The 14,867-nt window shown below is 36.6% G+C and overlaps 3 pseudogenes; 1 reads left to right on the top strand and 2 right to left on the bottom strand.

Moving 5' to 3' along the window:
* Positions 1-2,442: 2,442 nt before the first annotated feature.
* LOC120127747 lies at positions 2,443-5,006 on the bottom strand (annotated as a pseudogene).
* Positions 5,007-6,769: 1,763 nt separating this feature from the next.
* Positions 6,770-7,348, top strand: LOC120127746 (annotated as a pseudogene).
* Positions 7,349-8,393: 1,045 nt separating this feature from the next.
* LOC120127745 lies at positions 8,394-10,118 on the bottom strand (annotated as a pseudogene).
* Positions 10,119-14,867: the final 4,749 nt, after the last annotated feature.

Raw genomic sequence — 14,867 nt, 5'->3', positions numbered from 1 at the left:
GTAAAGCCATGGATTTTAGGCATATATCTTGTTGCTCAGTGTTTTATAAAACCCTCTTGGCTCAAGAGATTGTTAGAGGTTATGGTAGGGGTTCCATCTCACCTAGGTGTGCAATTAAAACTGACTTACAGAAAGCTTTTGACTCCTTAAGCTGGAAGTTCCTCCTTGTTGTTTTGAAAGGTTTAGGGCTACCTGAACAGTTTAGGGAGTGGATAGAAGATTGAATTTATTAGGATTTGGGAAAAGAGGGTGCTTTTAGACTACAATATAGGTTTGGGAAGCCCTAGGATTTCTTTTTTCTTTGTTTGGTTGCTAAGAAATGTAGAAGCAAACTGCATTCAGAATTTTCCTTTATATGAAGCATGAGGACTTGGATTTTGGTAATTTGGTGAGAAGTGGTATGGTCTAATTTTAAGCATATTTGAAAGACTACTTTTCTTGACTAGTTCACATGTGCTATGTTATATACAAAAAAATCCATAGTTAGCTTACTAATAAATGAGCTACATACGTATGCATTTCGGTCTGATCGATAAAGGTTACAGCTTCATTTATTGATGAAAGGTGGAACTAGACCTACTTCTCTTCAAAGTCCTAGTTGAATCATCAACTATATTAGTAACCATCTTTGAATAGGCTTTTGAAGATGATATCATTTGTATATCCAACCTACGATCGATTTACTTTATTTTAGAAGGATTTGTCTGTAACGAGTTCTTGTTTAGCCTCTCTGTTAAAAGAAGGCTCGTGTTGAGTTCTCGGATGTTCTGTATTAGCTGAATGGATATTTTCTCAGTGGTGTTTCTCTGGAGAATATGTACCAGAGTTAGGTTCTACATATCATATGTTTGGTTAAGTTACAAATTTTAAATGTAAGAACTTTAGGTGTTATTAATTTTCTATATTGACTGACCCAAGGTCTTTCCAATTAAATAAAATCTACATTGAGAACTTGTAGAGCATGAAATGAACATTCAGTGTTGTCTCTCCTTGAAATCAAGTGATTGGTGCCTGTAAAAGATAAATGATTCTACAGAAGCTTGAGTTGTCAAAGGTTGACCCTCAAAATAGATATGTTCCATGCGCTTTTTCAGAGTGTTTTCTTGTTTATATATTTTTTCAGATATCGAGCGATTACAAGTGCATACTACCGGGGAGCCGTTGGTGCGTTGCTTGTCTATGATGTCACCCGACACATCACATTTGAGAATGTGGAGAGATGGTTGAAGGAACTACGAAATCACACGGACTCCAATATTGTGATTATGCTTGTCGGTAACAGGCAGACCTACGGCACCTGCGTTCTGTTTCCACAGAGGATGCCAAAACATTTTCCGAGAAAGAAAACACCTACTTTATGGAGACATCTGCCCTTGAGTCCCTGAACGTAGAGAATGCATTCACCGAAGTGCTGACTCAAATCTATCATGTCGTAAGTCGAAAGGCGCTTGAAGTAGGGATGATCCTGCAGCATTGCCTAAAGGACAAACCGTCAATGTCGGAACCAAAGATGACGTTTCTGCCATCAAGAAACTTGGCTTGCTGTTCTGATTAATTGTTATATGATGTTGAGTTTCCTCAAATCTCCATCTCATTAAGCAAAAACTTTCCTTGTTGTACTATCATCCATTAGCTTCCCCCAGTTTTGAGATTGAAGTCAAAAGAAAAACAGGGTTACCTAAATTCCTTGATTTGATTTCAGTGCCTTTATCATGGTTCTTAGGGTGTTTTAGTTCCTCTTTCATTTATAGCTATGATGTTGTATTTGATTACTATGGACTTTTGATGTTGTGTTTTATCACTTTGGAATGCATAATTTGATCAGCCATATCTAATATAATGCAAGTAATCTTTATTACTTTTCTTCAAATCATGCCACGTTAGGACACATAACTTCTGCATTTCAAATTATACCAAAGTCATGGTTTCATTGTAGTCAAAGCTTGCCCTTGGAATGAAGAAAGGATATCTTTATTTGTATAGATGTATGATTACTACATGTCTTTATATTTTATAATATGATAACATTCACTCTCTAAAAAAGCATTATTACGATACCAATACTAATACATGAAAAGAAATGGGTAAATTACACTAGTAGTAACTAATGTTTCAGTAAGTTATGTTTCTCCACTTAAATTTCAAAAGTAACAAACTGATCACTAATGTTATCGATTTGTAACAAATCAGCCACTCACTATTAACAACAGTTAATGTAGGTGACAGAAAGCTAACGTGGCATGTTAACTGCGCGTGACACATTGACCATTTGACTTTCCATTTGACCCCTCTAACCTCATTCTGCTCTCTTTCCTTCTTATTGTTTCATCTTTTTTTATTTTTTTTCATTATTAATGGTTGTTCTTTGTTTTTGTTGCATAAAAAGAATGGAAACAATAAATGTGAGAATGGAGAAAAGAAAGAAAAGAGACCCTTAACCCATCATGATGTAATATCTTCATCCAGTTCATCATTTTCGTGTAGAACCGACTTATGTATCTGGTCTCTTATTCCTAGATTTTGAAGCCATTCTTTAACCATTAATATAAACACTGTCGTTATATCTACATAAACATTTTCTTGCTTCTCATGAATTTCTTCGATTACAATCATTTTCTCAAAGCAAAGTGCAAATAAAAAATGTGTGAAGCCTTCTTTAATAACCGTCACTTAAATTAAAACAACCAAAAGTAGGAAAAAGTTATCATTCGAATTTCAAAATTTCAAACAAATTGGAGAAATAAGGATTTTGATCAAAAAGAAAAACTTGCATGTTTCTATCAAAACATGATGGTGTAAGACAAAAGTATGAGGTTGATATCGTCGGTGTTGGGTCTAGAGACAGAAACGATAGTTGCTTTAGATAACTCGTTGAAAATGCGAGTCGACTCGGGGGCTACACCTGGATTGAATGAGATGAGCATTTGTAAGTACTGTAGACCAAGAGTTGTTATAAAATCTCATCTCAACATTACCTATATTCGATTTCTCTCTTCTTTAGGGTTTCTGGGTTCACTTTCTTTTTGGGAAACCTAATAAGGAGAAGTGTGTTTGAGCGTGCGTGTGTTTGTGTTGGTTTGTTTGGTATCATCTCTATCAGTGGCTTGAAGAAAGGAATATATTTTATAGAAATGGCACGTGGGTGTACCAATCATAGATATGGTGACCTTGAAATCACATGTGAATGCACCGCTGGTTGCAATGAAGACAAGTTGACTCCTGTTGTGTTTGAGAAGCATTCTAGAAGAGAGATTGTTCGAAAGTGGAAAAATAACATTCGGGTGATAGTTAATGGAGACAAGGTTTCATTATCAAAGACTGCATTGTTGAAATACTACAATCAAGCATCTAAAAATGTCAATGATACTAATAGATCAATTATTGGAAGAGTTTGCCATCGTGATGAGTTTCTTCACTATAAGAAGGAAAGAGATAGGAATGGGGTTAGAGGGGAATCAAATGGCAGGTCAAATGGTCAATGTGTCATATCAATTTTCTATCACTCACAACAAGGACTATTAATAGCGAGGGACCGATTTATTATTTTTAAAACTTCAGTGGGTAAAATGAAAATTTACTCAAACATTAGTGGGTATTTGTGTAGTTTACCCATCTTGTTTTGCATCTTAAGACTTCCTTTTAACAAGATCTTTAGAGCTTGAATGAAATTGTTGATATATTGTTCTTGAAGATCTTTGTTGGAAAGTGTTTCCTTCAGCTTGGCATGGTTAGCCCTGAACATATTAGCTGTTTCATTGTCTTTGTCCATCACAAACTTGACGGCTTCACTCAATGACTCCTTTGATACCTGCCTGTTTTTATCTCTCTCTACTTCAACACCAATATTCAGTTCATTCACCATCAACCTCGTGTTCAGAATTTGATCTGTTAGTTCAGGAATCAACACGATCTGACAGTCACTAAGCAAAAACTCCCACATTGTTCCATACCCACAGTGGTTCACGAAACACCCAATGCTTGGTGTGTGCAACAATAGTTGTTGTGGAACCCAATCATCATAAACCAACCCTCTTCCCTTAACCCTATCTTGGAACCCCTCAGGCAGGGCTTCTTCAACACTCGAGCATCCTTTGGGTGGCTTTAAAGCTACCAAAAATGGGTGTCCACATAACTCGAACCCAAGGACCAACTCCTGGAACTCATCCTTCTGCAATTGACTCTGGCTTCCGAATGCACAGAACACCACAGACCTTGGCTCGAACTGGCTTAGCAATTTAACCCATTTGTCATCAAGTTGTTGGGTCTCTGTTCCGGGCAAGCAAGGCCCTTATAACAAAACTGGCTTCCCAGATCCTTGAGCTACGTAGTCAAGAATGGTCCCTCGATTTCACGGTAAGTCCTGAAGGCAATTGCATCACTTTCTATCAAACCTACCCTTATCCGTTCATCAAATGAAAGTCCACTCCCAAAATCCTCAACAACAAACAACAATGAAGGAGCCTCTTCAGCTTTGAGTCTCACAGTGGAAGAAGGGTAACCAGGAGGCAATTCTATCGCCTCTTCTACCGTGGTTTCCCTGGTTAGTTTCTTAGCGTTTAACCCCAACCCCATCCCCATTGAGCAAACCACTGAATAGAATATGGGACTGATGCCGAGTTGGCGAGCCAAGTCAGGAATCCAAAACCAGAAATCATAAAAAACCACATCAGGTTTTAGAACCTTGAAGATGGATTCAACTTGATCTCGGGTTTGGTCAACGGAAAAAGCAAGGTACTTTTGTTGGTTCATAGGAACAACAGATGCGGTTTCAGCACCTGGAGGGAGACCATCGACTTGAGGAAGAAGGAGAGGAAAGAATTGAATAAGGTCGGGGAAATTGTTCATGTTTTCAAGCCTTGGTTGAACACCTTTAGGCAAAAGGAAGGATATTTTATGGCCTTTCTGAGCCAGTTTATTTGAGAGATGAAGGAAGGGGATGAAGTGACAATAGGCAACCCATGGAAACACGGCGATGTGAAGCTTTGAGCAGTCGGGTTTGCTCATTTTTTTTGATGACACGGGTGATCCCAGAGGCTAAACACTGTCCCTAATTTATAAAGCCTAAATTTCACCATTGCACATTAAACGCCATTTTTTATTTGGCGAATTACGTAATTTGCATATACTTTAAAATCATTATCTCGAAGAGTTGTTGAGAAATAAGACGGCAAACAAATTTGCATATATTTAAAAACCACCGCGCAGCAGATCTGGTATAATAAAAAGGGGTAAACTATACCGATGATATTTTATGTTTTTTTGATTTTGGCCATTCATTAAAAAAATGGTTTTATTCCTTAACATTATTGGTCTATTTAGGAAAGCACGAATTAATTAAGTATTATTGGTAGATTATATTAAATTATATAAAACGAAGAAAATGGCAACCCAATGAAACATGGCAATGTGAAGGAAGATTTTAGCAATCAGATCTTTTTGGCTGAAACAGAGGCTAAAGACAGGACCTGATTTATAAAGCATTTGCAGACCACCATTCCCGACCATTCCACCGCCCCAATACCACCCACCTTCATTCCTTCAGCGGAAGACCATTGCAACCCTAACAGTTTGGAATCCACTCGCACCATGCCATATCCTTCCCCTTTTGACTAAATCAAAGGTCCTAGCAAGCTTTGCAGATTCAAATGAATGGATCTGTTGACACAAACCAACCAATTTCATCATATAAAAAAAGCCCCTTGATCAAAGTAATAACTGAAGCTTTGATGGTCGCGGTTTATCAAAAACAGCTGAAGCTTTCGTGCATTGGAAGGAGAAGTCATTCAACTGGAGAGATTGTGAATTATATTGCAGTAGAGCCGGTTAAAGGGTGGTCGGTCAACAACGTGGGGGTTTCGGCCGGCGGCAGCGACGTCGTTGGTGGCCGACGGAGGGAAAGATCATGGATTTTAGAGTTTGGGTATTTGAAGTTTATAGTATTTTGAGATCTTTTGTAATTTTAAAAGATTGGGGTTTTTTTTTCTTCTAAAAATGATAATATTTTTATTTTTTAAAATTATACAAATACAAAATATGTTATTTAATAAAAGTATATACTTATATCGATTTTAATGTTAGATATTTAAATTGATAAAAAAATATACACTTAAATGAGAAAAAATATAATTTAAATAAATTTTTGGATAAAGTATATAAATAGTCCCTAAACGTTTAGAAAACTTGCATTTTTATCACCTAACTTTTAAAACTCGCAATACAATCATTAAATTTTTAGTTCGTTTTCATTTATGCTCCAGACATTACCTCTGTTAGTTTTCCACTTACCTAAGTTAACCTTCCGTCAACTCTCTTCTCCTTCTCCTTCTAATAACCCTAACCTCCAAAAAAAAATTAAAAACTCAAAAATTGAGTGAATATTGTCTTGGATCCACAAACGGAAGGAACTTCATTCAGACTTGTTCACATTGGATGAAACGAAAATTGATCCAGAGATTTAGCTGAGGCCTGAATTATTGTTGAACCACAGCTACCATCCTTAGTTAAGGAACCTGGACTAGCTAAAGAGATACTAGTATTCACAAATGGTGTTTCCTGGACCATGATTACATCTCGATCTTCATTGAAAAAGGTCATGGATGAAGCCTCAAAACTCCTGCAAATAGATGCTCCCAAGCCAAAGACACTATCGCCACATCCGCAGCCTCTCTACTCTTTCCCCTTCCCTTCCAAATTCAGAACCAACAACCACCTTCACCACCCATGGTCGCCGCGAGTTTCAACCCCTCCCACAGACACCGCTTTGCACTAAACCATCGTCTCATCTTCTGCTCTAACGGACAATCTTCAACTTTACCTGCAAAACCCAAATTCCATGTTTTTTGTTGCGGACACCGCGGGCTACTCCTTGTCTAGCTATTACACTTCTCTTGGTCTCGTTGTCATCTCTGCTCCTGGATTATGGTCCCTCATCAAACGCTGCTGAGATTTTATCTTTCTTCACTAGCAACGATTTCGTGGTCAACGATAGGGGAGAGACTATCGCGTTCGAGGGAATGATGGTTCCAAGCAGAGGACAAGCAGCATTGTTGATATTCTGCACCTGCATCAGACTTGCAAGTGTTGCCCTTGTGCTCACCATCACATTTCCAGATGTGGAGAATAACTGGTTCTGGATCACTGTTCTAAGTCCATTGGCAGGACCTTATTACTGGAAGAGGGCATCAAGGAAGGGGCAGATCAAAGTGAAGATGTTGGTTGCCGACGACGGGACCATGTCCGAGGTTGTTGTTCAAGGAGATGACCAGCAAGTAGATTAATTGAGAAAAGAACTAAGCTTAGTGAAAAAGGCATGGTCTATGTAAAGGGCTTATTCGAGAGATGGCAATAGATATGCATTTCTGCTTATATGTATTTTTTAGGCTTTTAGCCATATATATAGGCTTATGAGAATAGACTTTGTCATCTGTGTTTTCTGCTCTGCAAATTTTGTTTTCTGTTGTCTACTGCAAACGTTAGTGCTGCAAATTTTTTGGTTTTTGGATTTTTTTTATGGTTAGGGTTTTCAAATGAGGAAAAAGAAGGAGGAGGAGGAGAGGGTGGGTTAACGAATACCTGCCATGTCAGCGAAAATATAATGGAGGTAACGATATGTAACGAACTAACAGTTAGATGATTATATTATAAGTTTTATAAGTTGTGTGACTAAAATACAAACTCCCTAAAAGTTAAGAGACTATTTATATACTTTACTCTTAATTTTTTATATTAAGCCTATTTTAAAAGCATTATCTCGAAAATCGAAGAATTGTTGAGAAATAAGGCGGCAAACAAATTTGCATATATTTAAAAACCATCGCACAGCAGATCTGGTAGAATGGTCTAATAAAAAAGTTTAGTGTTGTAAACGTGATGACATTAATAATTTATTATTATTGTTATTATAATCATCCTGTCGTTGAATTGCCTACCCATAATTACACAACAAAACATTATTAATTTAAGTTGTAACATAATAAACCATTATTAAAAATGGAAAAGTACATGGATATTTCTATTTTATAAAAATAAATTAATTATAATTTATAATATAGATGTATTAATTATAGTATAAATTAAAAAATGTTACAAAAATGAATGTATTGATTATGACACAATCTTTAACTTGAATTGTAGATGAATTTTTCTCAGATGAATATGAGGTTAATATAAGTTAAAATTTGTTTAAATACTTTTAATCATTTAATAATAAGAGTTCATATTTTTACACAAATAATACTCGAATTCGAGATTTTAAAAAATAACAACAAATCTTTTAACTATTAAAATAAGAATTTAAAATTTAATTATCAACAATATAAACTAATTTATTGGTAGTAGACCCATTGACTTCATTTCACGGGACTTGAACCTAGGTTTATCAGTTAGAGTAATAATTATCCGCATTCATTTTGTCCTGGCCCAAATGTCAGGCCTATATCGAAACCCACCTGAACAATCCAACCTAAATTAATTCACTTTACTATCCGTTTTACCCAAATTTCATACAAGGTTCAAATAACACAGTGTAAATCCAACTTCTCCTAACTCTAACTGATCAAACATGTTTAATCAGCTAAAACCAGCCACCTTATGCCTAATAAACGAACTCAAACCTAACAGGAACTTTAACAACCTCGTGTATCATATAATCTGCAACTCAGCTCTATGCATGTTTATTTACTTTGCATATTTTTTCCATTGTTGCTTCATTATTTGTGTCATTTTATATATATCCTTAGTTAACCATATCTTTAATCTTTAGAGACAACATAACCCTTTCAGGTATTAATTTTGAGCGTTGTAAGATGCTTCGACTCTTCTTATATGTAACCGACTTTTGAATTTGACAATAATCCTGACTTATTGATTTTTTATTATATTTAACAAAAATAATTGATGATGACTCCAACGACGTATAATTTTTTTAAAATAAACAATTTGATAGACTTTCAACCTTGTGTTCAGAATTTGATCTGGAATTTCAGGAATCAGCACGATCTGACAGTCACTAAGCAAAAACTCCCACATTGTTCCATACCCACAGTGATTCACGAAACACCCAATGTTAGGGTGGTGCAATAACTGCTCCTGTGGAACCCAACCGCCTGAAACCAACCCTCTCCCTTTAACCCTCTCTTGGAACCCTGCAGGCAGTGCTTCTTCAACAGTCGAGCATCCTTGGGGTGGCTTTAAAGCTACCAAAAATGGTAGCCCACTCAACTCGAAGCCAAGGACCAACTCCTGGAACTCATCTTTCTGCAGCACACACTGGCTTCCGAACGAGCAGAACACAACGGACCCTGGCTCGAACTGACTTAGCCAATTAACCCATTTGTCATCGAGTTGCTGGGTCCGCGTTTCAGGCAAGCAAGGCCCTGATAAAAAAAAATAGGCTTCCCAACCCTTTACCAACATAGTCAAGAAATGGTTCCTCGATTTCGCGGCAAGTCCTGAAGGCAATTGCATCACTTTCTATCGTACTCTTCCTTATTCGATCTCGAAACGACAGTTGGCTGCCGAAATCCTCTGCCTCAAATAACATTGCAGCAGCCTCTTCAGCTTTGAGTTTCACAGTTGAAGAAGGGTAACCAGGAGGTAATTCCATCACCTTTTCACCTGTCATTTCCTTGGTTAGTTTCTTCGTGTTTAACGCCATCGACATGGAGGAAACTACTACATAGAATATGGGGTGAATTCCAATTTGCCGAGCCAAGTCAGGGATCCAAAACCAGAAATCATAAAAAACAATATCAGGTTTTAGAACCTTGAAGATGGATTCAACTTGATCTCTGGTTTGATCAACGGCAAAAGCAAGGTACTTTTTGTGGTTTAAAGGAACAACAGATGTAGTTTCAGCACCTGGAGGGAGGTCATCGACTTGAGGAAGGACGAGAAGAAAGAATTGAATGAGGTTGGGGAATTGGTTCATGTTTTCAAGCTTTGGTTGAACCCCTTTAGGCAAAAGAAAGGATATTTAATGGCCTCTTTGAGCCAGCTTATTTGAGAGATGAAGGAAGGGGATGAAGTGACCATAGGCAACCCATGGAAACATGGCAATGTGAAGCTTTGAGCAGTCGGATTTGCTCATCTTTTTTGCTGACACAGGTGATCCGAGAGGCTACAGGCATGACGTAATTTATAAAGCCTAAAGTCCAACATTGCACAACCAACGCCATTTTTAGTCGGCAAACAAAGTAATTTGTAATAATATTTGAGTGTAAAAAAAAAAATCAGACGCTATATTAGTTCCCCACCCCCAAAAAGTTAGGGCTTTAATATTATTAAATACATTTTTTTTTATTTTAATAAAATTTTTGTGAGTTCTTACTTACAATAATATATATATATATATTAAGATTCACTTACATTTAGTGTAAAACTTTTAGTTTTACATTTTTTAGGATTGTTGGATGAGGATAAATCAAAGGCTGAGATTAACTCTTTTTTTTTTCCAGTGAATATATTCACATTTTCTTACTGTTAATCTTAGTCTTTGATTTCTCATCATCCAACGATATTACATAATGTAAAACTAAAAAGTTTTACATTATGTAATATATATATATATATATATATATATTTAATTCAATTTGTATCCAATATGCATTAACGTTATATTCTTATTATAAACTAAATTAATTTTTATTATAAATTTTTAATCAACATTATTGTTTTATATTTGCATAATTCACATGTTAAGTTTATGTAATGATTTTTAATAACTATATATGTAACATCCTCAATATCAGGTTAGTGATTAAAGTGTAAGATTTAAAAATTCAATGACTAGATTAGATAAATTGAAAAGTGAATGAATTAATTGAAATGTATTGTGTAGGATGATTTAACAAATGAAGGAGAATGAAAGGGGTAAAAAGGTCATTGAACAAAGGAAAGAATAAAAATATTATTTTGGGTTATTTTATAACCCACATTGATCATGTTTTGGGAAACAAAAGTTTCCAGATATTTCTCATCATCTTCTTCTTCTCTAACGTGAAGCACCCAAGGCAAGGTAAGTTGGATTTCTTTTGGTTAATCCTTAAAATTTAAGTGGTGTTTGTTTTCGCTATTCAATGTCTTCAAAGCTCTTATGTCTGCGTCACGCAGACTACGCGTAGACATTGGGTTTCGCAAACCGTTTATTTTTTAGAAGACAAAAGCTCTTCTAACGTCTGCGCATCCTCTTCTTGGCGCAGACGTGGACTTATGTCTTCAAAGCTCTTCTAACCTCTTCAAAGAACCATTTTTGCTATTACTTTTTTTTAAAATTATAAAATGTCATTAAATTTAATGAATTATTACAAAATAGTCACTATAATGTTATAATAAATTATAAAAGTTCGATAATATAATAATTATTTTATAGTATTTAGATAAATTTATTAATAATTTTATAATCTTTTAATAAATTTAATAAGTATTTTATAATTTTTTAAACTTTATCGACAAAAATGATCATTTGTATATAACCAAATTGCCGGAGCATGCAATCAATGGAGTGTCACTTGACGATCGCATAACAGATCAAAGAGATCATCGTCATCCAAACATTTGATGGGCTCCTCAACTCAGGTGGGATCACCGTCCTCACATCATCAGTAGAATATGACACCCATTCAAACTAAAACAAATATATATATATATTATCAAAATAATAATCTAATTATATAACTATAATCTAAAATCGATTTTTAAAAATTATAATTCATTCCTGTGTGCCAGCCTTCTGATCGATTAACACCCTAATTTTTTCTAAACCATCAGGTAGCTCTTGATGATTTTTTTCTATCAGTAGACCACCTATTCAATGAAAAAAATTATTATACGCTGTATCAAATAATTAATATACGAAATCAGTTTTACAATTACCTCAATAGTAGTGGAAATACGAATGAGTTCTTCACAACGGGACATAAAAAGGGTAATCGATACAATGCCCAAGACTGCAGCAGCAGGAGACATCTGCCGATAGCATTTCTCATGTAGTCAATGGCTCGACACGTCTCCCTATACAAAAAAGCCAAGACTGTCGAGCCCCAACTGAGTGATCCGACCAGATGAAAGTCGCTAAGATGTCGCAACCACATGCAGTGAACTTGGTTGCGCAATTTGTCCGGCATCAGCAACCGTCCTATCAACTGCAGTATGCATGCACATGCATACATTTTAACTTCATTATCAGAGGCGTCCTCGCTCAACTCCCAAAAATTGGTATTTAACCAATTTAACGGTATCCGACCACCGTTAAAATTTTCCGGGACACATCATAGATTTTTTCGGCACAAAATAGTCCAGGAACCCTGCGTGATCCCTGATATCACATTTCCATCCACCGGAAGCCCCAGATGCGTAACCATAGCATCTAAATATAGCATGTAATAAATATCCCCAATGCAAATTCACATAATTATTAAGAATGAATATTCAACATATTACAATTGATATTTACTCAAGTATATTAAAGTTAAACTTAAACCTAATTGTATATATATATTTACACGCATTTGTATCTTAAACATGCATCAATGAATTTGCGTACAAAATATTACAAGCATTGGAACCATAAAATAACAACTCGTAGGGGATCAAAGCAAAAACTTTTACAGTAATAGGCCAGAAGTACAAATAGTGCAAAATTCGATTAAACAAACCAAATAGACTAAAATAGAACATGCAAAAACTTGAAGACCAAATGCCTGAAATAACATAAATAACAAACACACTAGAGACCGAAATGAAATGTGTATGAAAATTAAGAACCATATTAAAAATATAAAAAACTCGACTCTAGGACTAAAACGTAACATACGACAATTCAAAGATTAAATCAGACTTTCGAATATCTCAATTTGCGGACCAAAATACAAAAGGGTCAAAACTAATGGACTTAAAACATAAATAGCCCTTACTCCCTAAACATGGGTTGATCACCATTGAAACACTGGCGTTTTAATGAGTTAATATATTTATTATTTTAAACATAAACTAAACCCTAGCCTTATTCTCTTCTCTCCCATCCCCTCTCCTCTCTTCTTCAACGGTGTCACTCTCCCATCCGTTAGGAAAAAAACATGAACGAAACCCTCAACCCCTTATACAACGGTGGCGACGATGGTTTACACAACCCCCTCTCTATACCCCGATAACCTAAGATCATCCTAGACTTCCCAAAACCATCTCTCTCGTAACCCTAAAGTCCAACGTCAAGCCTACATCTAAATAGGAGAAGAGTAACCTTCAACAATTTGAGGGTACCACGACTCCGATGAAGAAACAAAGGTCTTTGGCGAAGTAAAAGGTAAGGTTCAAGAGCAAGGTACAACTTTTGGTTCGTTCTTGTATTCTCTCGACTTTTAATGGTTCCTCTTCTCTGTGTTTTTCCTTCGACCGAATAGGTTTTTTTTCTTTTTTGAAACGATTTTTTTCTTCTTTTCTTATTTGCAGATGTTTCTGTTCCTCCCTTGTTTTCTTAACTCTCAAGATCCTTCTTCTAGTCTTACAAAGGGAGGATGTGCTCAAAAGAATTCACTGGTTGGCTTCAAAAGGTAAACACTATACCCTCTAATTTATCTCTATTTTTCATTTTAAAGTCTCGAAAGGTGAGAACTAACCCAAATAATCTACATGCAAGGCGGCAAAACTTTCGAGATAATGTTCTGAAAAAAATTAATTCACGAGCTAATGCACTCCCAAGATTAATTGCTCAAATAGGGTGAAATCCACAGTGTTGGCCGTAGGTCGCCATGCACTCCGACCGACCTTGTAGGTCGCCATACACTCCAGACGACCTTGTAGGTCGCCATGCACTCAGGGCGACCTACCCTTGCTCAAACCCTTGCTCAAACAGAGAGAATGAATGTGTTGCATGGCATATGCACGTCCCAACACGAGAATGAACGTGTTGCATGGCACATGCACGTCCCAACACATAGGTCGCCATGCCCTCCGGGCGACCTTGTAGGTCGTCATGCCCTCCGGGCGGCCATGTAGGTCGCCATGCACTCCGGGCGACCTATCCTCGCTCGGCTTCCCTCTGATGCCCTCGCATAGCTCGCTCGGTTGCCCTCGGATTCCCTCGGTCGGATGGCCTCGGATGCTCTCTGATGGCCTCGATGCTCTCGGATGGCCTCGAATGCCCAGCGTGTTGGGACGTGCATGGCACATATAATCTCTTGTAGCTCGCCGGGAAGACATGAACACTGTGGATTTCACCTTATTTGAGCAATTAATCTTGGGAGTGCTTTATCTCGTGAATTAATTTTTTCCAGAACATTATCTCGAAAGTTTTGCCCATGCAAGGCTTTAATCAACCTCAGTGCCTCGGCTACACACATACCCGAGAACAAACACATGCAAACCGTCGTTCATCGGCGACAGTAACCTCTCCTAAGCGTGGTAGTCTCCCGTGAGGAGACCCGAACGTCTCAGGTAAAAAAAAAAACTTATCTTTTTATGTTTTGTTTCAAAATACAGCGATGGCTTATTGTAAAGGAATAAAAAGCTTTTTATTATATTTTTTTATCTCGAAATCTACTTATTTTATTTATGATTTTCGTATATGGTTGCTTGCTGAAGTATGAAAATGTTAGACGCCATATGGTTCTACTGCTGATTTCGGTTGAAATAAAAGAAACAACTAAACAAAAAAATGATATATACCTTCAAAGAAAACTCTGTTCTGTATTCTATTCTTGTATGATGTTCAACGTTTACAATGGTTATGCTATTCTTCAATGGAGGCTGAATAAACTGTTACAAATGATCACCCTCGATTTTTCTTTCCACTCGTTTTTCCCTCTGTTGTTCTGTTCAAGAACCCCCCGTTACAAATTGTTTTCACTCGATTTTTATCCCCTAGGTTTTTA

This window comes from Hibiscus syriacus, unplaced genomic scaffold (genome assembly GCF_006381635.1).
Source record: "Hibiscus syriacus cultivar Baekdansim isolate YM2019G1 unplaced genomic scaffold, ASM638163v2 tig00110472_pilon, whole genome shotgun sequence".
NCBI lineage: Eukaryota > Viridiplantae > Streptophyta > Magnoliopsida > Malvales > Malvaceae > Hibiscus > Hibiscus syriacus.
The sequence above is the reverse complement of the archived record's forward strand: the minus strand, read 5'-3'. Positions and strand labels throughout refer to the sequence as shown.